Source organism: Notamacropus eugenii, chromosome 4 (assembly GCF_028372415.1).
Source record: "Notamacropus eugenii isolate mMacEug1 chromosome 4, mMacEug1.pri_v2, whole genome shotgun sequence".
Lineage (NCBI taxonomy): Eukaryota > Metazoa > Chordata > Mammalia > Diprotodontia > Macropodidae > Notamacropus > Notamacropus eugenii.
Window position 1 is genome coordinate 454,817,472 of NC_092875.1, and position 25,002 is coordinate 454,842,473.

General features: G+C 37.8%; 1 long non-coding RNA gene across 1 annotated transcript; it reads right to left on the minus strand.

Annotated features, from left to right (window-relative positions):
• Positions 1 to 1,404: 1,404 nt before the first annotated feature.
• On the minus strand, positions 1,405 to 24,009 carry LOC140501982 (uncharacterized). Its single transcript, XR_011966471.1, has 3 exons — positions 23,875 to 24,009; positions 6,573 to 6,782; positions 1,405 to 1,502 (listed from the first exon to the last, which is right to left on the minus strand). It is a non-coding gene; the product is annotated as an uncharacterized lncRNA (long non-coding RNA).
• Positions 24,010 to 25,002: the final 993 nt, after the last annotated feature.

The following is a 25,002-nucleotide window of genomic DNA, read 5'->3' on the forward strand; positions in this document are numbered from 1 at the left end:
GGGGCACTAGAATGATTCAGGGGAGCTGTAATAGCCTCAGGTGCAATTGGGGGGCATTGAATAAAAATAAGGGGGTGATGAAAGATGAGAAGATAACATTTTGAAAACTGCTGGTAAGTTTCATCTGTTGTATAACAGAGTTAAAGTCATAGTGATTACATTATTTTCCAAATAAACACACGAAATGCAAGTTATACCTGATCAGTGGTCAAGTCCGCTGACAGGTCTTAACAAGCAAGTGTTGGCAGACAATCCTGTTGTGTATTGTCAGAAATTCCAGCATGCCTCAGCAGGAATATGCGTGAGTAATGACTTGTTTGCAATACAGTGTGATATGGTAACATGACACAATATTGCATCATGAAAATTTCAATGTAAGAAAACACCCACAAATTTATAATAAATTTAAAATTTAAGATGTCATTGTTTAAAGAAAAAAATTATATATTTTTGAAATGATGCAAATTTCAAAAAATGTTTAGAGGGTTAAAGAAAATAGATTTCCATGGGGGGTGCTGAGTAATTTTATTTTGAAAAGAGGATGGTAGGTCAAAAAAGTTTGGGAACCTCTGGTCTAGGTAGGTAGGCTGAGGCTATAGGGACTATAGGACTTTAAAAGTTAAACAGGAATTTAACAAGACAGTAGTAATTCCCTGGAGTTGGTTGAATAGGAGAGTCACATGGTGAGATCTGTAGTTAAAGAAAATTACTTTGGCAGTAGTACTGAGCATGAATAAGAATGGCAAGAGACTATAATTTCAATGTTCTCATTATGAACCCCATTTTATGTAAATGAATACATTTATATTACACATTATAATAATGCCCCAATTTATATAGCATTTTAAGGTTCATAAAGGTGATGTCTCATTGGATTCTCACAAAGAAGTAGTGCTATTATTATCTCCATTTCACAGATGGGGAAAGGAAGGTAAGAGAGATTAAGTGACCTGCTCAGGATCATATAGCTAGCGTCTGTGGCAAGATTGGAACTCAGGTCTTCTAGACTCCAAGTTCCACACTTTTATCTTCTACTGGGGGAGGATGGAAACCCGTGGCCTCAAGGCCACATTTGTGCTTCTAGGTCCTTGAGTAAAGGCTTTTGACTGAATTCAAGTTTTACAGAAAAAATCCTTTTATAAAGGGGATTTGTTCTCTGAAGTTTGGCTTCAGTCAAAGGGTCGCATTTGAGGACCTAGAGGGCCACACGTGTCCTCAAGGCCACAGGTTCCCCACTCTGTACTACATCTAGCTGCTTTTTTATAGTATACAGAATACTTTCTTCATAACAATCCTGTGAGACAGGAGTATAAGTATTATAATCCTCATTTTATAAATCAGGACAGGGATATTCAGAACTTCAGTGAGTAAATTGCCTTTGGGTACATGACTTTTGGATCTGACCTGGTCTGCCTGAAATAGCAGCAGCTTGACTGCCATGTTGGTACTGCATAACCCTTCTGTGATTTTCAGGCATATCTTCAGCTGATGTAGTCTGTTATCTGATTGAAAAGAGAAAACACCAGTTTTATCATCTAAATTTACTTTGATAGTATACTGTTACCATTTAGTAACTAATCTATTCAAAGACCATTGATTTCTAATTAAGAGCAAAGTTTTCTTTAATTTTAAATCCATTTAATTAATTGTCCTAATTTCAAACTTACTAGAGATGCCAGGAAATTGCATTTATTTTATAGTCAATACTGAAATGAAAGTGATGGAAACTCTGGGGATCTGGAAATACAGACTTCTTTCCTCAATAAAAAGAAGCTATTTTCACTGCATTTTAGAATTTGAAGCTAACCTTTTGCATCCAGATTTTAAACCAGTCCCCAAATCTGCCCTGTGGCAGTTAAAGGTTGGTTCCTTTTTTCTTTTTTTCCTCTCCTCAAACATTTAAGCTTTGCTATTTTCCATCTTTCTCCCAACTCATTAACTGTAGCTCTCCTGTTCTCATGGTCCCAGTTCTCCACCTCTTCTGCCTAATTCTACCCTTGCTGGAGCTTAACTCTTATAGATCAGGGCTATGGCTATCAGGGAACTACTCAAAAGCAAAAGCAGCCAGGCACCCCTGCGGGTAAATGGGAGGGACCCAGAGTGAAAGATGTGTCTGGGTAGGCTACCTCTCTCACCTCCCCACCCCACCATGGGAGTGAGGAAGCAATGCAAAAATAATTTTGTTTATATTTTTCCACTTAACAAAAAGGAAATTTTGTTTGCAAAAAGGTTTCCTTTATTTTTCAGTTCTTTCCTTTACCTGCCAACTCTAGAGTCCAAAAAGAGGAGGCTCTGGCCTAGTAAAGTACTAGTCTTCTAGGTTGGCTGGGATACCTTAATCTTTCTAAAATTCAGTTTTCTAATTTGTATAACTGATCTCTAAATCTTTCTTTTAGCCTTTCTCCATAATTCAAAGTAACCTAGAACTGTCTTATGTTTTTAAATAAAACCAATTGTGATGAGAAAAATAATATCAACATTAGTTATGAAAACCTTATTTATGAAAACATTTCATTAGAATGTACTCTAAAGGACTTGCTGGAAGCAAGACGGTAGAGTGAAAGATCACAGATTGTGAATTGCTGTTTATTTTATTGTTATAGGTTAGGTTATTGGTTAACTTCATGACCCCATTTGGTTTGGGGTTTTTTTGGCAAAGATACTTAAGTGTTTTGCTACATCCTTTTCTAGCTCATTTTACAGATGAGGAAACTGAGGCAAAGAGAGTTAAGTGACTTTCCCAACACCACATAGCTAGTAAATGTCTGACGTTTGAATTCAGCTTCTTTTGACTCCAAGGCCAGCACTCTATCTACTGTGCCACCTGTGTAGCTATCTCTACATATCCTATGTATGCTGACATTGGAGGATAAAATAACACAGGTCATATAGTCACTGTCCATAAGAAAGAAATGAATCACTAGGAGAATCTGATTGCTGAAATGGAAATGTATATAATTACTGGCATTTATATAGAACTTTAGAGTTTACAAGGCACCATGTGTATATGTAAATATGTGTATATGTATACATATATTTCATAGAATTAGAAAATTTGGGATTTAGAAGGGACCTCAATTCCCATCTTATCCAACTTAAATATGATTTGAACCTCACAAACGTTGTGAGATAGTTACTGTACCTAATAGCCTCTTTCGAGATGAGAAAAGGAAAGCTTTTAATGATTTAAGTGACCTGCCCATGACCACATACCAGCAAGAGTCAGAGTCAAGTTTGAAATTCAGTTCTTCCTAACTCGAAGACCAACAGTTTCTTTACTGAGTCACGTTACCATGTATCAAATAAACTGGAGTTATGCACATATATATCTATATATTTAGATATATAGATTGTTAGGGCTGGAAAACATTTAAGGGTCTTCTGCTTTTTTCTTAGTTTCCTCCTACCTTAAAATTTGGGGTATTTCAGAAAGTGTCTCTGCATTGCTTAACTAGGCTGAAGGTTGTCTTTTCTCTAGACAGACTCTTTCCTCCTGTGCTGTATCCACCCTCTGTCTTCACCCTCTTTCCTAGAACTGTTCATATCTGGAATCATCTTTGATAGGGTCCTTCATGCCAATCCTGGTATCTTCCTGCTAGTGCATGATTAGTGGGGCACTCATCAACTAAGCCTACCCTTTCCTATAAATTATGTGGTCCAAGTTTTTGTCTCTGCCAACTTAAATTGCTCTATGCATGGAGGCCATCTTAGTATGCATGTGGAACCCTGCCCCCTCACTGTTTCTTGCTGACCTAGTTTTTGAGGTGTGGTTCCTGACATGCATTGATGGAGCACATGTTGCCCTGGTAGAGATGATTACTTTCCTCCTCCCCCACTAAAGCAGCAAGTAAACTGGAGCCAGGTACACCAATATCAGAGAACAATGGCCATGCAGATAATTTTGGTTGTAACCTTTCCTCATTGCCCCTGCCTTCCCCACACCATTCCCACTTCCAGATGTCTCTCTTAAGCTTTCCTTTATGTTATGAGTTAATTTGTCTGTCCTTCATTTTCAAAGAAAACCATGACATCAGAGAAATGATGACATGACTTGCACTTGACTTTGTTTTGAGTGAGGGAGGGTCACGCAAGGTCACCAGCCTCACTTTCTCCTCCTGAGCCATCTGGATCCAGTGACCAGATATTCTTCAGGATGATTCAGGATGTGAGTTAAAATAAGTCAAACAAAGATCTCTTGCTCTTAGTATTTTGGGACAGTCTGTTTGTTAGGTATAGTGTATGCTTCTTCCTTCCTTCCTTGCTTCCTTCCTTGCTTCCTTCCTTCCTTCCTTCCTTCCTTCCTTCCTTCCTTCCTTCCTTCCTTCCTTTCTTCCTTCTTTCTTTCCTTCTTTCCCTTCCCTTCTTTCTCTCTCTTCTCTGTCCATACAGGGAATCATACCCTTACCTGCCAGTGCTCTCCTCAAAGGAATATATATTTTGATCACTGAAATCTGGCAAGATATCTTGGGGTTTGGGGGCTAGATTTCTCTTTTATGGACCATGCCTTAAACCCAAATCACTCAGGCTCTCACTAGTTGCCTTATGGGTCCCAGCCCAAGCTTTACTTGGTCATTGTTTAGTTTTTGATGGTTTACAGTGAATGTAAATATTAAATGTTTCTCTTTTGGCCAGAAACCCTGAGGGTCTTCCCCTCTCAGATTGATTTTTTTTTCTCCTGACTAGATAAAAGAGGCCATTCTTTGCCTCATTTTTACCTAGTCTTAATGACTGAATGGGCAAACTGAGACCTGGGAAAGATCTTAGCTCAAAAAGGTCAAGGCCTCCCACTGCATTTAGGACCATGTCCTGTCATCCTGATCTATATTATGACATGAGACCCAGATGGCTCTGGAGAAGGGCATGAGGCTAGTGACTCTACACAGCCCTCCCTCACTTAAATCCAATCCACTTGGTAGTCATGGCATTTCTTTCCTGATGTCACAGACCTCTGAGAACAAAGGACAAACAACGACAACAGCCAACTATCTGTATGAGCACTCCTGTATGGTTGGAGCAAGGCTGCAAGAACATGACCTTTGGCATATTTCTACACCTGGGTGTCACCATTATTGCAAACAGTACAACAGCTTTATTATACATCTGTCCATGAGAAAAACTACACGACCACCCAAGTGACCATGGACCATCTTTTGGCACTAAGTCTTCTTTGTCCTGTTCCTACATGACAGACCTTGAACAACCTGGTGGGGGTAGGGGCAAAATTAAAATAGGCTAAACTTGCTCTGGCGCAGATGGGTCAGACTAGAGATAGACTGAGGATGGTGGGTTGCCAGCTCCACCCTTTCCTGCTGCATCCATTCAGTAGCTCCTCCTACCACAGGTTTCATGATTCAAACCCATGTGACTTAGGCTTCCATGTCACTTAAGCAGGTCATCTAGGCCTATTAATGGATGGGCAAGATCTTCCCATTCCATTAAAAATGCATCAACAATACACCATGTCACAACCTCCCTCCCACTACCCCCTTTCAATAAACCCCAGTGCCCCCTTATTATCTCCAGGATCATATATAAAATACTTTTCTGGGCTTTTAAAATCCTTTATAACCTGGCCCCTTCCCACCTTTCCAGTCTTCTCACACTATACATTCTTCTCCATACTCTATGATCCAAGGACAATGGCCTTCTTATTATGCTTCCCTTATGATACTCCTTCTTCTGACTCTGTGCATTTTCACTGGCTGATCTCCATGCTTCACGTGTCATCCCTCTTCATGTCCACCTCCTAGCTTCCCTGGCTTCCTTCAAGACTTAATTCAGTTCAATATTCACCTCTTACTTCTTTTTATCTCTTGTTTATACATAAATTGTTCACTGGTTCATAAGTCTTATAGGTAATACTTAATGTTCTTCACATTTTTTAATATCTCTCTAAGTAATTTTTCATTTTGGCTTTATCTTGGTGAATAGTAAAAGATATTGATTTATGCCCAGCTTCTGCCATACTGCTTTTCAGTTTTCCCAAGAATTTTTAACCAAATAATGAATTCTAATTCCCAAAATTTAAGTTTTTATACTTGTCAAATACAAGGTTACTATGTTGTTTACTGCTATGAATTATGAGAAAAACAGATTTGCATGAAATAGTGAATAACAAAAGGAATAGAACTGAGGGAACACTGCATACAGCAACAACAATATTGTTTTAAGAACAACTCTGAATGACAGTCATTTTGACTATTATAAATAATTATAGAGAATATTATGAATATAAATAAATTAACTACAAAGGACATAGGAAGGAAGATGCTATCTGCATCCAAAGAAAGAACTGATAAATAGAAGTGTATGTATAGAATGGTTTTACATACAAGTATATATACATACATACATATGCATATATATATTTGTGTCTTATGATAGCCATCCCTGGGGAGGGAAAAAGTCACATGATAACTTTATTATGTATTTAAAAGGAGTAGCAAATTGCACATAATAGATATGCAGTTTTCTACGGAATCATCTCTTTAAAAAAATTCTGTGTTATGGAAATGCTTGTTCTATTTAAGTTCAGGATAAAATAATTTTTTAAAAGATAGTTCAAATCATACCTTTTGCAAAAGCTTTTGTCAGTCCTTCTCAGTGGTAATCCCTTCCCTCTTTGATAACTGCCCATTTATATGGTATATATCTTGTTTGTATGTCATTTTTGAATTGTTGTCTCTCCTGTTAGAATGGGAGCTCCTTGAGGTCTGGAACTGTGTTTTTGCCTTTCTTTGTATTCTCAGTTCTTAGCACATTGGCTGGTATACTTGAGTTGCCTAGAGATGGAAGTACTCAATAATTAAAAGGGAAGGGGATAGGCAGGAAAAGTATAGTCAAAGAGTCTCAAAAGCAAATCATCCCCTCTTCACCCACCAAAAAAAAAAAAAAAAAGAAAAGGAATAGTCAAAAAATAAGCAAGTAGAAAAAAATAAATAAAACCCTTTAAAATTATAAGTAAATGGTATGGATTAAAAGAATACAGAGCAAAGCAATGAGGAAGGGAAAAATAATAATGAATTAACACTCACAAATCTAGATTTATCACATATTAGGTAGTCTAAGTGAAACAAAGTAGGAACTGATGTTGGTAAAGAAAGATCTAACACTGATTAAGAGTAATCCTTTACTATGGGGAAAAGGAACAAATAAAATTCTAACAAAACAGCAATACAGAGAGCTCTGTTAAAAATCGAATACAATTATGGAATCAATGAGAAACATAACTGTTCTGCTGGAATAAAGAAGATGACAGAAGCAGTAACACAAGACAGAGCCTTGACAACCAAAGAAGATGTAACTAGAGGAGAAAGCAGAGGGAAATGATTTGGGCCATTGGGCCCCAGAATCAGAGGGACAAAAATCTGACTCTATTTTTCAGCATAACAGCATTTTTCAGAATAATTGAGATAAAAGAGAAATTACAGATTGAAAGAATCCACTACATGCCAACAGGGATGGATCTCATATTCCCCTCAGTCAGAAGCATTGCCACCTAACTCCACAGTTACACTACAATGAGGTGATATCTTAGTCAGCTAAAAATAGAATTATTTGAGAAGAAATATCAAATTCAAATCACAGACATTATTCATCTGAGAAAGAAGAAACAACTTGTGAGTATAAAATATTAAAAAGCCAGGAAAATTGGGCTTCATCCCAATTTCTACCACTCAACTAAATTAACCATAATACTTGAAGGCAAAGTAAGGTACAATTAATTTCCTAGAATTGTTTCAAGACATTCTACAGTTGAAAGGCAGACTCTGTAGGACTTTTGATATTGATAAATCAACACAGAAATACAGGTTCAATGGGTAATAACTGATATTTATTTATTTATTTTCTCATTACAAACCTATTTTTTTTTATTATTTTTTTATTTTTTTAATGTTTAACAATCACTGCCATACAATTGCGATTTTATCCACCCCACCTACCCCCCACTACCCCCCTCCCTCCCCATGACTGCATACAATTCTGTATAGATTCTACATATACTTTCCTATTGAGTATATTTTCACTATAGTCATGCTATGTAGTCAGACTAAGATAAATGAAAGAATCTGTATAACAAATCAGAACATGATACACAAACAGATACACATACACAAACATGATCTGCTACATTATGTGAGTGACTTCCATATTTCTCTCTCTGAGTGTGGAAGGCATTTTGCCTTGAGGTCCACCATTGGGATTTTTTTTTTTTCAGAAGTTCTTGTGTTATTACAAAAATCTAAGTCTACCAGAAAAAACTCTCACACACTGTGGTTGTTGCTGTGCATAAAGTTCTCCTGGTTCTGCTCCTTTCACTCAGCATCAGGTCATATAAGTCCTTCCAGGCCTCTCTGAAGTCTTCTTGTTCATCATTTCTTATGGCACAATAGTACTCCATTACATTCATATACCATAATTTATTCAGCCATTCCCCAATTGATGGACATCCCCTTGACTTCCAGTTTTTGGCAACTACATAGAGTGCTGCTATAAATATTTTTGTACATGTGGGACCCTTTCCCATTTTTATGATCTCTTGGGGATATAGTCCTAGTAGCGATATTGCTGGGTCAAAGGGTATGCACATTTTTGTAGCCCTTTGGGCATAGTTCCAAATTGCTCTCCAGAATGGTTGGATGCGCTCACAGCTCCACCAACAATGAATTAGTGTTCCAACTCTCCCACATCCTCTCCAGCATTTATCATTTTCTTGTTCTGTCATGTTTGCCAATCTTATAGGTGTGATGTGGTACCTCAGAGTTGTTTTGATTTGCATCTCTCTAACCAATAGTGATTTAGAGCATTTTCTCATATGATTATAGATAGCTTTAATTTCTTCCTCTGAAAATTGCCTGTTCATATCCTTTGACCATTTATCAATTGGGGAATGACTTGTATGATTATACATTTGGATCAGTTCTCTATATATTCTAGAAATGAGGCCTTTATCCCCGAGCTTAGCTGTAAAAATTTTTTCCCAATTTACTACATCCCTCCGGATTTTGGTTGCATTGGGTTTGGTTGTGCAAAAACTTCTCAGTTTAATGTACTCAAAGTTATCCATTTTGCATTTCATAATGCATTCTATCTCTCCTTTAGTAAAGAATTCTTCCCTTCTCCATAGATCTGATAAATACACTATTCCTTGCTTCTCCAGTTTATTCATGGTATCAATCTTTATACCTAAATCATGTACCCATTTGGACTTTATTCTTGTGTACAGTGTCAGGTATGGGTCTATGCCTAATTTCCGCCACACTGTTATCCAGTTTTCCCAGCAATTTTTGTCAAACAATGAGTTCTTATCCCAGAAGCTGGGGTCCTTGGGTTTATCAAACAGAAGGTTGCTATATTCCTTGCCTACTGCATCTTGAGTGCCAAGTCTATTCCACTTGTCTACCTCTCTGTTTCTTAGACAATACCAAGTGGTTTTGATAATTGCTGCTTTATAGTACAGTTTAAGGTCTGGTAGCGCTAGGCCACCTTCCCAAGCAATTCTTTTCATTAGTCCCTTTGATATTCTGGACCTTTTGTTTTTCCAAATGAATTTTGATATTATTTTATCCAGCTCTAGAAAGTAATTGTCTGATAGTTTAATTGGTATGGCACTAAATAAGTATATTAATTTGGGTAGAATTGTCATTTTTATTATATTAGCACGGCCTACCCATGAGCAACTAATGTTTTTCCACTTACTTAAATCTGACTTTATTTGTGCAAAAAGTGTCTTGTAATTGTGTTCATATAGTCCCTGGGTTTGTTTTGGCAGGTAGACTCCTAAGTATTTTATACTGTCTACCCTAACTTTAAATGGGATTTCTCTTTCTATCTCTTGCTGTTGGACTTTGTTGCTAATATATAGGAATGCAGAAGATTTGTGTGGGTTTATTTTGTACCCTGCAACTTTGCCAAAGTTGTTTATTAATTCAAGTAATTTTTTACTTGAATCTCTGGGATTCTCTAGGTAAATCATCATATCATCTGCAAAGAGTGATAACTTAGTTTCTTCTTTGGCTATTTTAATTCCTTGGATATCTTTATCTTGTCTAATTGCTACAGCTAACATTTCTAGTACCATATTGAATAATAGTGGTGATAATGGACAACCTTGTCTCACCCCTGATCTTATTGGGAATGCATCTAGCTTATCCCCATTGCATATAATGCTTGCTGAAGGTTTTAGATAGATACTGCTTATTATTTTATGGAAAGTTCCCTTTATTCCTACATTCTCCAATGTTTTTAGTAGGAATGGATGTTGTATTTTGTCAAAAGCTTTTTCTGCATCTATTGAGATAATCATGTGGTTTTTGTTAGCTTTGTTGTTGATGTGATCGATAATGCTAATAGTTTTCCTAATATTGAACCAGCCCTGTAGTCCTGGTATGAATCCTACCTGATCATAATGTATTAATCTCGTGATAAGATGCTGTATTCATTTTGCTAAAATCTTATTTAAAATTTGTCCATCTATATTCATTAGGGAAATTGGTCTATAATTTTCTTTCTCTGTTTTGTCTCTTCCTGGTTTGGGTATCAAAACCATATTTGTATCATAGAAAGAATTTGGGAGGACTCCTTCTTCCCCAATTTTCAAGAATAGTGTATGTATTATTGGAATTATCTGTTCTTTAAATGTTTGATAGAATTCACTTGTGAATCCATCTGGCCCTGGAGATTTTTTCCTAGGGAGTTCATTGATGGCTTGTTCAATTTCTTTTTCTGAGATGGGGTTGTTTAAGTATTCAACTTCCTCTTCTGTTAATCTGGGCAATTTGTATTTTTTAAAATATTCATCCATCTCGTTTAGATTGTCGAATTTGTGGGCATAAAGTTGGGCAAAGTAGTTTCTAATTATTGTTTTAATTTCCTCCTCATTGGAGGTGAGTTCACCCCTTTCATTTTTAATGTTAGTAATTTGGTTTTCTTCTTTCTTTTTTTTGATCAGATTAACCAAAGGTTTATCAATTTTATTAGTTTTTTCATAAAACCAACTATTGGTTTTATTTATTAATTCAATAGTTTTCTTTATTTCAATTTTATTAATCTCTTCTTTGGTTTTCAGTATTTCTAATTTGGTATTTACTTGGGGATTTTCAATTTGTTCTTTTTCTAGCTCTTTCAACTGCAAGCCTAAGTCATTGATCTCCTCTTTCTCTATTTTATTTATGTAAGCATTCAGAGATATAAAACTTCCCCTAATAACTGCTTTTGCAGTGTCCCATAAGTTTTGGTATGTTGTCTCACTATTGTCATTCTCTTGAATGAAGTTGTTGATTGTTTCTATGATTTCTTCTTTAATCCAATCCTTCTTTAGAATTAGATTATTTAGTTTCCAATTGATTTTTGGTTTCTCTTTCCATGGCCTTTTATTACATGTAATTTTTAATGCATTATGATCTGAAAAGGATGCATTGATTATCTCTACCTTTCTGCACTGGATTGTGAGATTTTTATGTCCTAGTACATGGTCAATTTTTGTAAATGTTCCATGTACCGCTGAGAAAAAGGTATATTCCTTTCTATTACCATTTAATTTTCTCCAAAGATCTATCATATCTACCTTATCCAGAGTTTTATTTACCTCCTTAACCTCTTTCTTGTTTATTTTGAGGTTGGATTTATCTAGTTCAGAGAGGGGGAGGTTGAGGTCCCCCACTAGTATAGTTTTGCTATCAATTTCTTCCTTCAACTCCCCCAACCTCTCCTCTAAGAATCTGGATGCTATACCACTTGGAGCATACATGTTTAGTAATCATATTGCTTCATTGTCTAAGGTGCCTTTTAGTAGGATATAGTTTCCATCCTTATCCCTTTTGATTAGATCTATTTCTGCTTTTGCTTTGTCTGAGATTAGGATTGCTACTCCTGCCTTTCTTACATGAGCTGAGGCACAATATATTCTGCTCCATCCTTTGACCTTTATCCTATGTGTATCCCCCCGTTTCAAATGTGTTTCTTGTAAGCAGCATATTGTTGGATTATGGCTTTTAATCCATTCTGCTATCCGTCTCTGTTTTATGGGAGAGTTCATCCCATTCACATTCACAGTTATGATTACAATCTGTGTATTTCCCTCCACCCTCTTTCCCACCATTTGTGCTTTCAACTCTCCCGTCTCCCTTCCCTTACTCAATAGTATTCACTTTTCTCCCCCTCCTCCTGCAGCCTTCCCCTCCTTCTTTTAGCCCCCCTCCCTTTTAGTCCCCTTTACTCTTATTGCTTCTTTCCTCCCTTTTTGCCACCCTCCCCTTTCTTCCCCCTTCCCCTCCTACTACCTATAGAGCTAGTTAGGATTATCTACTTAAGATTATTGTTCCCTCCTTTGAACAAATCAGATGAGAGTACCTCTCAAACAATGCTCATCTCCCTCCCCTCCTTCCCTCTACTATAGTTTTGTACTTCTTCCTGTGATATAATTTGCCATTTTCTGCTTCCCCCTTTCCACACCTCCTATTACATTCCCTTCTCATACTTAAATCATATTTTTGACATGACATCATTTACTTTATGCCCGTTCCCTCTACATATATCCCTTTTATCATAATAGCTGCACAGTTCTCAAGATTAACAGGTATCATCTTCCCTTATAGGGAGGTAAACAGATTGCCCTAATTGAGTTGCAAGTTTTTGTTTTTGTTTTTTCCCCTCTGTTTACCTTTTTATGATTCTCTGGAGACCTGCATTTGAAGATCAAATTGTCTATTGAGTTCTGGTGTTTTGGTCAGGAAGCTCTGGAAATCCCTTATTTCGTTGAATGACTTTCTCCTTGCCTGAAATGTTATGCTGAACTTTGCTGGGTAGTTGATCCTTGGTTGAAGTCCCAACTCTTCTGCCTTACGGAATATTGGGTTCCAATTCTTTTGATCTTTTAATGTAGAAGCTGCAAAGTCCTGTGTGATCCTGACTGTGTGACCTCGATATTTGAATTGTTTCTTTCTGGCTGCTTGTAGTATTTTCTCCTTCACTTGATAGCTCTGGAATTTGGCAACTATATTTCTTGGGGTTTTGAGTTTGGGATCCCTTTTGGGTGGGGAACGGTGGATTCTTTCGATGACTATTTTGCCCTCTGAGTCTAGTACTTCTGGGCAGTTTTCCTTGATGATTTCCTGGAAGATATTGTCCAGACTCTTTTCTTCATCATGGGTTTCTGGCAGGCCAATAATTCTTAGATTTTCTCTCCTGGATCTATTTTCCAGGTCAGTTGCTTTTCCAATTAAATATTTTAGATTTTCTTCTATCTTTTCATTCTTTAGATTTTGTTTGACTGATTCTTGTTGCCTCATTGAGTCATTAGTTTCTACTTGCCCAATTCTAATCTTGATCGTATTGTTTTCTTCAGTTAGCTTTCGCATCTCCTTTTCCATCTGACCAATTTTTCCCTTTAAGGAGCTATTTTCTCCATTTAATTTTTGTACTTCTTTTTCCATTCGACCAATTTTCCCAGTTAGGTTTTGGGTTTCCTTTTCCATCTGATCAATTTTCCCTATTAGGTTTTGAGTTTCCTTTTCCGTTTGATTAACTCTTACTTTTAGGGAATTATTCTCTCCAGTTAATTTTTGAACTTCCTTTTCCATTTCTTCAATTTTCTTTTTCAGAGTGATGTTCTCATCAGTGAATTCTTTTTTTATAGTTTTAAAATCATTGGCCAGTTTTTCTTTTATATCCTTCTTCAGACGTTCCAGGTAATCTAGTTGTGCTTGCGAGAAATTCATAGTCCCATCTGAGGTTTCAGATGGAAGTACAGTCTCAGCTCTGACCTCTTTGGTGTTTGTGTTTTGGTCCTTATCCCCATAGAAAGATTCTATGGTTTTTTCACTTTTCGTCTGCTTTTTCCGATTCATGATGTTGGCTGAGTGTTGTAGCTTTTGGTTCTTTCAGTCAGAAGATACAGATCTTTTAAGTTGAGTTGATGTTTGTCTAGGCTAAAAGCAGGCTTTTTGTTGTTGTTGTTGTTGTTGTTGTTTCCCAGATCAACCCTGGGGTTAGCTTGATAGGTGTGTGGGAGGGGTGGTCTGGTCTCAGGATATCTCCTCAGCTGACCTGAGGCAAAGGCAAGGTCAGGGGATGGTGATCCCAGCTTCCCTATTGTCTTCCCTTTTCCCCTGGAGGGCTGGGGCACGCCTAGAGGCTAATGCGTGTTCCCGCCCCTCCTGGGGCTCGTCTCCCGGGCTGAGGCTTGCCTGGGTCTCAGTGCGAATTTTCTCTGCCCTGGGTCGTCTGTCCCTCCAGATAGCCTCCGCTACCGTAGGAAGAATTCCCCTTTGCCACTTTTCCAGCCTCTGGTGTTATGAGACCACCCGCCCCCTTCTGCTGTTCCCACTGATCCAGGATTAATCTGGGGAAGAATTTTATGGTTCCCTCACGGTCATCGGGGGGGGGGGAGGGGAGAGCACTTACTGATCACTCCGGCATCCCAGCTCCTGGATGTTCAAGTAGTGACCCACTGAAGTCCCGTCTTTAGGCTGAAGATTTCAAGGGCTGTTGCGCTGATATCGTTGGCTCGGCCTGGCTTATCTCCTGCTCCGTTGGTCTCGCCCGCCACTCTTGGGCCCCTCGGGTCCCCTCCGCCCTGCCGCGCCGACCGCGCTGCGCTGTGCGCCGGGGTCTTACCCCCGTGGAACAGATCCCTCCCGTGGACCCTCCAGTCCAGCCTGGGCTCCAAATCCGTCAAAGTCCATCTCCCACTGGATTCTACACCTCCAAAGTCTGGTCAGACTCTCCCCCCAGAGATATCCAGAGGAGTTTTTCCAGGAGCTTAGGTGAGTCGTTGCTTTCACTCCGCCATCTTGGCTCTGCCCCAATAACTGATATTTAAAAGGGGCATATATTTAAACAGGTAGGTGATGCAAAGGATAATATTAGGAATACTTGATTTCAAATCCAGACTCAGTCACTTGTTGTTTGACACTAGGGAAGTCATAACCTCTATCTCCCTGTTTCTTCATTGAAAAATGGGATAATAATAGCATCTCCCTTCCAGGATTGTTGTGAAGATAAAATGAGTTACTATTGGAAAGGAATTTTGCAAGCCTCAAAACACCATATAAATACTATTATTATTAGAGATTTAAAATTGATAAAATATTTTACGGACATTATCTCTTTTGAGCACCACTAAAATGCAATAAGGCAGTTACTACAAGTGTATAATTCCCATTTTTCTGATGAGGAAATTAAGTCTGAGAGAGGATTTGTCCATCATCACACAGGCAGGATTTTAGCTCAGACCTTCCTCACTTTAAGTTCAGCACATAGCTCTCTGGTATACAAGTGATGAGGGATGGAAAGGGGGTGTGAGACCCCCACAAAGACCAGGGTAGCAGGGGCAGGTTGTCTGGAGAAGAGTTCACAGACTCAAGCATTGTTGACGTCAAGGTAAAGATTTATTACACTTTTCAGCAGGCAAGAGTTCTTAGGGAACCTGCAACTTTAGAGGGGTACAGGGAAAGTTTATATAGGATATTCTATAGTATCTCTTGTGCCAAATATGCTAACTAGGTGTGTTGGGGTGGGATTAGGGAGTGGTTAAGGAAACATGCACTTTTGGTTTCTACTGCACAGATATTTTACCCAAAATTCATCAGGGAAATAGTCCAAGGCGGGGCTATCTGGAGATGTGGTTTTAGGCCTGAAACGTCACCAACTCAACCAGCGGTCAAGGCTGGCTCAGAAAAACCAGGTTGTTCTCATCGATGGCTGGTTAGACAAGATAAATATAGGTATGTCCAGTCTAGGATACATATGATTGGTCAGTGAGTAGTAAATGTCCCTATGGGCCAGTACACAGCCTGTTAAGCCAGTATGCAGCTGGCTCCAAGTGATAAATTCTAAAGGTGCAGCTGGCTACTGTATCAGGAAGGAAGATAACGGTTGTTGCTAGGGCAGCCTGTGTCCTTGGGCTGGGGAGAAACTGCCTGAGATAGTATTTAGAGGCTAGGGAGAAATGTGATTTTTAAAGAGAAATGTGATTTTAGAATTGGGGCCCAAGTACATGCAACCAAGCACCCCATCACAGGGACAGACCTAGATAAGTCCTTTGATATGCAAATCCACAATGAATTTCAATAAGGTAAAGCCCAGGGAGCTTTAAAATTTTGAATAATTAGACGGGATTTCAACATAAATATTACATATTATAATAAAAACAGCATGATTTATAATGGTCTCAAAAGCAAGGGAGGCAGATTTGGGAAGAAGAATCAGAGTTACAGGAGTGTTGGCATGATTAAACACTTTCCCACTGGCTTCATCATAGGGAAACATCAAAGTGACAATGTCTTTGACATGATTAACAAAAACCTTTAGGATACCATTGGAGGAAAATAAAGTGTCAGATAGGCTATCTCAAATGGAAATTAAAGATCACGAATAATCTTAGGAATAGACGGGAGTAGTAGACAACACAGTACAATATAAAATAATTATATTAAATTATTCCCAAAGCTTTTTATTATGCAGGATTGAAACTGGACTCTGACTCTCCACTTTCCAGATGCAGCTCTGCTTGGTTTGAACTCTCAGCTTCCTGTTATGTGATTTATTTCCCCATTACATTATAAGCTCCCTGAGAGCAGGGTCTTTCTTTTTCTTATTTGTATCCCCAGTGCTTAGCACAGTGCTTGGCTCATACTAGGTGCTCAATAAATATTATTAAAAAGAATCAAATCATAAACTGGAGGAGAGTGGTAGCAATAGGAGGGTTTCTTGGTTTGGGAAGTCACAATGAATATGAGTAAAATAATAGGGCAACCCACTGACATAGTCTTTTTAGAGGCAATGGCAATGCTGCTTTGATTTCAACAAGAGATAGAAATAATAACTAATTTTTATAAAGTTAAATGAATTTCAAAAATTATTTGAACGAAAAAAATATCAGTAGTAGGAGAATCCAGTACTCCACTGATTGAATATAGGTCAAACCAAAAACAAAAACAAATCAACATGAAAAGGTTACAGACTTTAATATAATAGTGCAAACCCTAGATTTATTGCTATATGAGGAGAACTGAGTGGAAGTATTAGACGACTTAATTGTTTTTATGCACCCAACTGTGACCCTTGGTTAGATGACAGTCTGTGCCCCTCCCCTCCCCATTCTCTTCCCCATTGCTGCCTAACTTCCTCTGCCACCCTATCCTCATTCTCCATGCCATTTACCTCTGAATCCCACTCCTAACTATTTGCCGCTGTACTGGCTGTGGCTTATTAAAGTGTGACTGAAAATTACTCCTGGCTTGTTATCATGCCTCAGTGAGTATCCAAAAAACTGAGTATGCCTGTCCCCATTCAACCCAAAGGAACCAGAAATGCAGGCTCGTTTTCAAAAAGGCACAGAAACTAAAGACCAATTTAGCAGCATTCTCCGGATTATGGGGAAAATAAAAGGGTTCCAGGAAAACAAACAAACAAACATCTATTTCTACTTCATTCACCACACTAACACCTTTGCCTGTGGATCACAACAAAAATGTCAAGGCCTTAAAAAAGATGGACTTGTCTCCTGAGAGGAACTCACATAAGGGTCCAGAAGCAAGAGTTAGAACCAAACATGGAAGAATTGGTTGGTTCAATACTGGAAAAAGTGTACAAGGTTATATACTGTTGCCTTATTTATTTATGTGCAGAATACATCATGCAATATGTCAGGTTGGATGAATCAAAAGCCAGAATTAAAGTTTCCTGGAGAAATATCAACAGTCTCAGATATGCAGATAATACCACTCTGATGACAAAAAGTGAAGAAGAATTCGGAAGGCTCTTGGTGAGGGCTAAAGAGGAGAGTGTAAAAAATATCTTGAAGCTAAACATCAAAAAGAAAACAAACCTAGGATCATGGCAACTGATATCACCACTTCCTGGCAAATGGAGGAAGAAGATATGGAAGCAGTGTCAGATTTCATATTCTTGTGCTCAAAGATCATTGCAGCTATGAAATTTAAGGACACATTTTCCTTGGAAGGAAAGCTATGGCAAATCTGGACAGTAGACTAAAAAGCACAGTCATTACCTTGCCAACAATGCTCTATAAACTCTATATATTCAAAGAAATAGTTTTTCCAGTAGTCATGTATGGCAATGAGAGTTGGACTATAAGGAAAGCTGAGTGCCACAGATCTGACATTTTTGAATTGCAATCTGAAAAAAATACTTTTAAGGGTCCCTTGAACAGAAAGGAGATTAAATCAGTCAATGATTAAATAAATTAATTCAGATGAATGATTAATTCTAATTAATCTATTAATTAATCAGATTAATTCTAATGAATACATTAGAAGGACAAATACCAAAACTGAAGCTTAAATACTAAGGAGAAGAGAAGACTCATTGAAAAAGACCCTGATATTGGGAAAGACTGAAGGCAAAAGGAAAAGGAGACAGCAGAGGACAGATGGGTAGGTAGGGCCATGGAAGTAATATACATGAGCTTTAACAGACTTTGGAAAAAAGTGAAGGAAAAGAAAGGCCTAGCATGCTATGAATAGATGCAAAAAATATATTAAAGAAAATGAATTGACAGGGCCTTGATGATTAATTGCATGAGAGATATATAGTTTAATTTAATAAGAGCATAAGTAATACCTTCTTAACAACTTTGAAAATACTTTTAAAGATAAGGTCTTTAATATTCACTAAATTGAATCTCCCATAACCCACTCTTGAATAAAAATGCAATGAAAAGAATTTTGAAAAAAAGATAAATTTGTTGATGAAGTACATTAGACAGAAAAACTGCATCTCCTAGATAGAACACAAAACTAATTCATTTGATGCAAAACAGAAATACCTTGTAATTTGATTTAGTGCTTGAAAAAAAAATCAAATATCTTTTCAAAATGCTAGGTGACCCCACAGAAGCAAATCTCCCTTCCCTTTCACCTCCAATCAAACGTATTGCTCAGGTGGTGGTAAGTTCTTTCTCCTCTCCCCTTTCTGAGTGATTTGTCTGTCTGAGGCTTTACATACAGGAAAAGAGAAACCTTCCTATTTTATAATTTTATAATTTAAATATAATTTAATAAATATAATTTAAAATTTATAATTTTATAAATCCCCATGATGGGGATTTACCTAGCTCTTTAGGATGAATAATCACCATAGATAACTTTTAGTTTTGTTTTCCTTGCTTTTTTTTAAATTTTCAGACAAAATTTTCTTCTTACTTGTTAAATTCCATGCTTGTCAATGGATATATCTATGCTTGCAAAAATGATCCCTCTATACTGTTCTACTGAATGCAGGTGTGCTTGATAGAGACTTTTCTGATTTATATTCTGAATTTTATATTGAACATAAAACATTAGAAATTGTCAAACATTTATGTGATTGTGTGAAATTGCAAACATCAGTAAGACCTTAAAAATATAAACACTCAAAACAAGTCAAGATGAATAAAGTAAGACTTCAGTTTCAAGTATGGATCTCTCAAGCAGCATCCACAGGAAGTTGTATAATAATACAAAGAAGCGATGTGTATTTAGCACCAGAAGGCCTGCAAAGTGCTTTCTATATATTATTCGATTTGAGCCTCAGGATGGCTATCTGGTCCTAGTGATTACTTAAGATTCCAAGTGTTCTGCTAGAATTCCTACTTGGGCTCACTTTTCTTTCCAGAGCCTTCTACAAATATAAATAAGTAGTTATAAATGCTTAGTGAGGATAGAGATTACTAAACGACCAAGCAGAGAATTTGAATGCCTCCCTAGAGAACTGTCCCTTTTATTCATTACAAGTGCATCTTGTTTCTTCCTTCTATGGCCAGCTCCCTTTCCCCTAACACACACACATACACACAGACACATACACATAGTAAGATAATAAAGACATATAAATAACTCCTTTAGCAGAAATTGCTCACATACAACAAACCATGAAATTTATAATGTTACAGAAGAAACTTTTATTTACAAATTTAAAAAAAAAGCAAAGAAAAAAAAACTTGAAGTTGGCTGAAAGTGAAGGACTGGTGCCTTAAAGTGACTAGCTTACATCAATCTACCATTGGATTCAGAAAGTGATTACTGTAAAGAAACTTCCTTTATCCTGGCACTCTGTTACAGCAGATGCTATGTGGTGACCATCATTTTATTTCATGGCTTAGAATATATAATAAAGTCTTAATAAATGTTTATTGATTGACTGCTGCAGAATTTCAGCAGTTATGTTACTGAAATCCTGCATACACTCTCTGCTCTAAATTGGACCTGATATCTTTGGAGACAGGATCAATTATAAGTCTTCCTACAAAATGCTAAAACAAACACTCATATCTGGGGCTGTTTTATTACTTCATTAAATGTGATTAAAAGGAGCTCTAAATTATTAGCTGCAAAATCTTTTTGAATGTAAATTCTAATCTAGGTGTCTGGGGATCTGTGATTTTCTTGAGAATCCAAGGTTTTAAGAATTAAAAAAAAAAAATTCTATTGTTTCCAGTGGCTAAGATTTCTACCAGTGTAAACAGAAAGCTCAAAAGAGCCATGGGAAATGTGATATGAACTTTTCCCTGTTGCTCTAGTTTTTCTTCTTGAATTTAGTTTATTAACTTTAAAATGATTAGGGACTTGCCTTTAAAATTCTTACACTTGGTGGAGCCAAGATGGAAGAAGATAGGCTGGGACCCAGCTCAACTCTACCAATAATCCCTTGCAAACAACTGTAAAATAAAACCACAAATCAAATTTTGAAGTAACAGAGCCAAGAAAAGATTAGAGGGAGCCATTTTCCTAGCCCAAGACAACTTAGGAAGTCTGCAGAAGGGGTAAGGCTAGGATGGGTGAACGCCTAGACCACCTAGAGTGGTGGGCCTTAGAAGTGGCCATAGCAGCAGTAGCATCATCAGCAGCAACTTCAGAAGTTATTAGTCCAGAGATGGTAAAGGGTTCAGACAACTGACCAGAAAGAGATTACAGGGGACCCATCAGCGGTGCTGGGTACAGCTGGGGCTGATTGGTAACTCTCTTGCCATAAGCAGTTCTGGGTTGCAGTTCCAAGGTGGAAAGGAGCATTTGTGATCGATCTCAAGGGAACAGGGGCCGTAGTCATAGTTCTAGGGCTAAGAAGAGTGCTAGCGCTTGCAGCTGTAGGGGTGCTTGGTAAATGAGGCACAAAAAATACTGAAGAAAATATCACCTTATGAAACAGCATTGGCCTAATGTTAAATGAGGCACAAAAAAATCATTGAAGAAAAGAACTCCCTAAAAAGCAGAAATGGTCAAATGAAAAAAGTGATACAAAAGCTAACTGTAGAAAATATTTACTTTAAAATTAGAATTAGGCAAGTATAAGCTAATAACTCCATGAGATTTCAAGAAATAATAAAACAAAAATAGAAGAAAATGTTAAATCTCATCAGAAAAACAACTGACCTAGAAAATTGATTGGAGATAATTTAAGAATTATCGGACTCCCAGAAAGCCATAATTAAGAAAAGAGCCGAGACATCAAGTCTCATGAAATTATCAAGAAAACTGCCTTAATATCCTAGAGCCAGAAGGCAAAATAGAAATGGAAAGAATCCATTAATGAATGACCTTTTGAAAGAAATTCCTGGGAAAACTACTGGGAATATTATAGCCAAGTTCCAGAGCTCCTAGACCAAGGAGAAAATAGTGCAAGCAACCAGAAAGAAACAATTCCAGTATTGTGGGACCACAGTCAGGATCACACAAGATTTAGCAGCTTCTATATTAAAGGAGCAGAGGGCTTAGAACATGATATTCTGGAGGCCAAAGGAGTTAGGGTTCCAACCAAGAATTATGCACCCAGAAAAACTGAGTATAATCCTTCTAGGGAAAATTGGATATTTAATGAAATAGAGGGCTTCCAAGCATTTCTGATTTGGGGGAAAAACAGCTGAATAGAAAATTTGACATTTAAACAGAAGACTCAAGGAAAGACATGAAAAGGTAAAAATGAAAGAGTAATCATAAAGGATCAATAAGTTGAACTATTTACATTCCTATCATATGAAGATGATTCATGTTACTATACACTGTGATTATTAGGGCAGTTGAAGTCTGCATAGATAGAGGCTGTGGGAGTGAGTTGATTATGTTGGGTTAATCTCCAAACAAAGAATGTAGGAGTGAGGAGAGATACACTGGGAGAAGGCAGAAGAGAAAAGTAGAATGGGGTGAATTTTCTTACATAAAGGAGGCATGAAAAGAACAGCTTTTATGGTGGTGGGGAAAATGGTGATAGCCTGGCAAGTAATGCTTGAACCTCACTCTCATAGAATTTTTTTTCAGAGGGAAGAAGGCATATATTCACTCAGCTGGGTATAGAAATCTATCTTACCCAATAGGGAGATTAAAAGGAGAGGGGATAAGAGCTATTGGAGAGGGGAGCAGGAAGGATAATAAAGGAAAGGGGCTTAGTCAAGGCAATGGGTAGGAGTAAAACAGACTTTTGAAGAGGGATAGGATAAAAAGAGAATAAACAGAGGAAAATGGGATGGTGGGAACTGAATGTGAATAGAATGAGCTAAGGTAAGGAACAGAAGTGGATAGCAGAATGGATTGGAAACCAGAATTCAATATGTTGTGTACAAGAAACACATTTGGGACAGAAAGACATATGCAGAGTTGAAACGAAGAGCTGAAGGAGAGTACATTATGTTTCATCTGAAGTGAAGAAGGCAGGGGTGGCTATCATGATCTCAGACAAACCAAAAGTAAAAACTGACCTAGTTGAATGATGGGGTGCTTGTGCTCAAGTCCCACCCTAAGACATTATTTTATGTGCTTATTTTGTGTTATTCCTGTTATATTGTTTCAAAGTTCTGCTGATACCAGTTGCCCCATTGCCCTGTGTAATGGATATGAAAGATCTTGGGGCCGAATGTATTGTTAATTTGTTAATGAAATGGGAACATCTTTTCCATCCATTAATAGGTCTATGTAACCTACTTAGGTCACATGGAAGCATGAATCCCATGAGTCTAAGTCACATGGAGCAGGAAGGGTGGAGCAGAGCTGAGAGGAAGTGAGACAGAGAAGGCAGAGCTGAAAGACAGGAAGCAAGCAGATAGCTGTGAGAGAGGGAGTGGTTTTGCTTGAGCGAGTTGGTTTGTGGGAAGGTCTGATAATGTGTATAGACTTCTCGGTTACTATAATGGATTTCTTTGCTACTGTGATGGATTCGGCTTTTTGGCATTTGAATAAATGTCTTGGTTTTGTCTTCCATGGACAGATTTTGTTATATCTTGCGATTCAAACCTGGAAATTCTCCAGCAAGTGCTGTAGGTATTGCCTTGGAGACATAACAATGAAGTAATTAAAAAAAAAATTGAGCAAATTTCTCTGATAACGGACTCATTTCTCCAACATATAAGAGCCAGTCATTCCGCAATTGATAAATGGTCAAAGGATATGAACAGTCAGTTATAAAAAGAAATCAAAGGTATCTATGGTCACATGAAAAAATACTTTAAATGATTATTGATTAGAGAAATATAAATTAAAATAGCTCTGGGTACCACCTCATACCTATTAAAAATGACAAATGGTATAAGGAATGAAGGAAAAAAGGTACATTAGTGAATTGTTGGCAGAATAGTGAACTGCTCCAAGCATTCTGGAGTATGGTCTGGAACTATGCTCAAAGGGCTATATAACTGTGCATACCCTTTGATCTAGTAATACCACTTTTAGGTATGTACTCCAAAGAGAGTTTTTAAAAAAGGAAAGGATCTGTATGTACAAAAATGGAAGCTTTTTGTGGTGACAAAGTTGGAAACTGAGAGAATTCTAATCAATTGGGGAATGGCTGAACAAGTTGTGGTATGATTGTGATGCAATACTGTTGAGCTATAACAAATTATGGAGGGAGGTAGTTTCAGAAGGAAAAAAAAAGCATGGCAAGACTTACATGAACTGATGCAAAATGAAGTGAGAAGAACCAGATCATTGGGCACATCCACAACAAGGCTGTAATGTTGATCAAATGTGAAAGGATTAGGTGCTCTGATCAATAGTGATCCAAGACAATTACAAAGGGTTCATGCTAAAAAAAAAAAAAAAAAAAAAGTTCGAGTGCAAATTGAAATATAATTTTCTCAGTTATTTTTTTTACTTTTTCTTTGTAATATGGCTAATATAGAAATGTTTTGCACGATTTCATATTTACAACTGATGTCATAGTTTGGCTTCTCAGTGAGTAGGGAAGGGATGGAGTGACAGAATCTGGAACTCAAAATTTAAAAACAATGTTAAAAGTAATTCTTTTTTTTATAAAATAAATTCTTATACTTGCCCAAAAGGTCAATTATTTTCAATGAAAATAACTCTTCTTGGGGGTTGAGAGCCAGGATGGTGGAGTAGAAGGATGGTCTTGCTCTAGTTCTCTGCTCATAGCCCTTAAAATACCTATAAAAATGACTAAACAAATTCTGGAGCAGCAGAAGCCACAAAATGACAGAATGAAACAGATTTCCAGTCCAAGACAACCTTAAAGGCTAATAGGAAAGGTCTATCACAAGGGGCTCGAGGTGAAACACAGCCCAACCTTGGTCACACAGCATGGACAGGACTGGAGCAGGCTTCAGGGTGCTGAATCATGAGTAGCTGCTGTGGTTTCCAAATTTATCAACCCACAAATGCCAAAGAGAGCTTCAAAGGTCAGTAAGAAAGCTATTTCACTTGGGTAAAAGGGGAGCAAGGTCCCACTCCTGGCCCCTGGGTTGCAGCAGCCACTGCAGCAGCAGCTTCCACTTTTGGAGGCCTTGGCCTAAAGACCCTGGGGGAATTGAGCAGCTGATCACCCTGAGTGGCTGTCCTGCTGTGAAGAAGAGCGCTGTTGTAGTGTGGCTGGTGGCGGCTGTGGAGACAGAATCCTACTCTCAGTTTCAGGGAAGAAAAGAGTGCTTTTGGTTGCTCACAGACCAGAGCTCAGGCCAGGAGAGGAATAAACTGTTTTGATTGTGCCACCTTGGAGGAACTGAGAAATTACATGTCCCTAGAGATTTCTCAGAGAACAGCTGCACAAAACCTCTGAAGC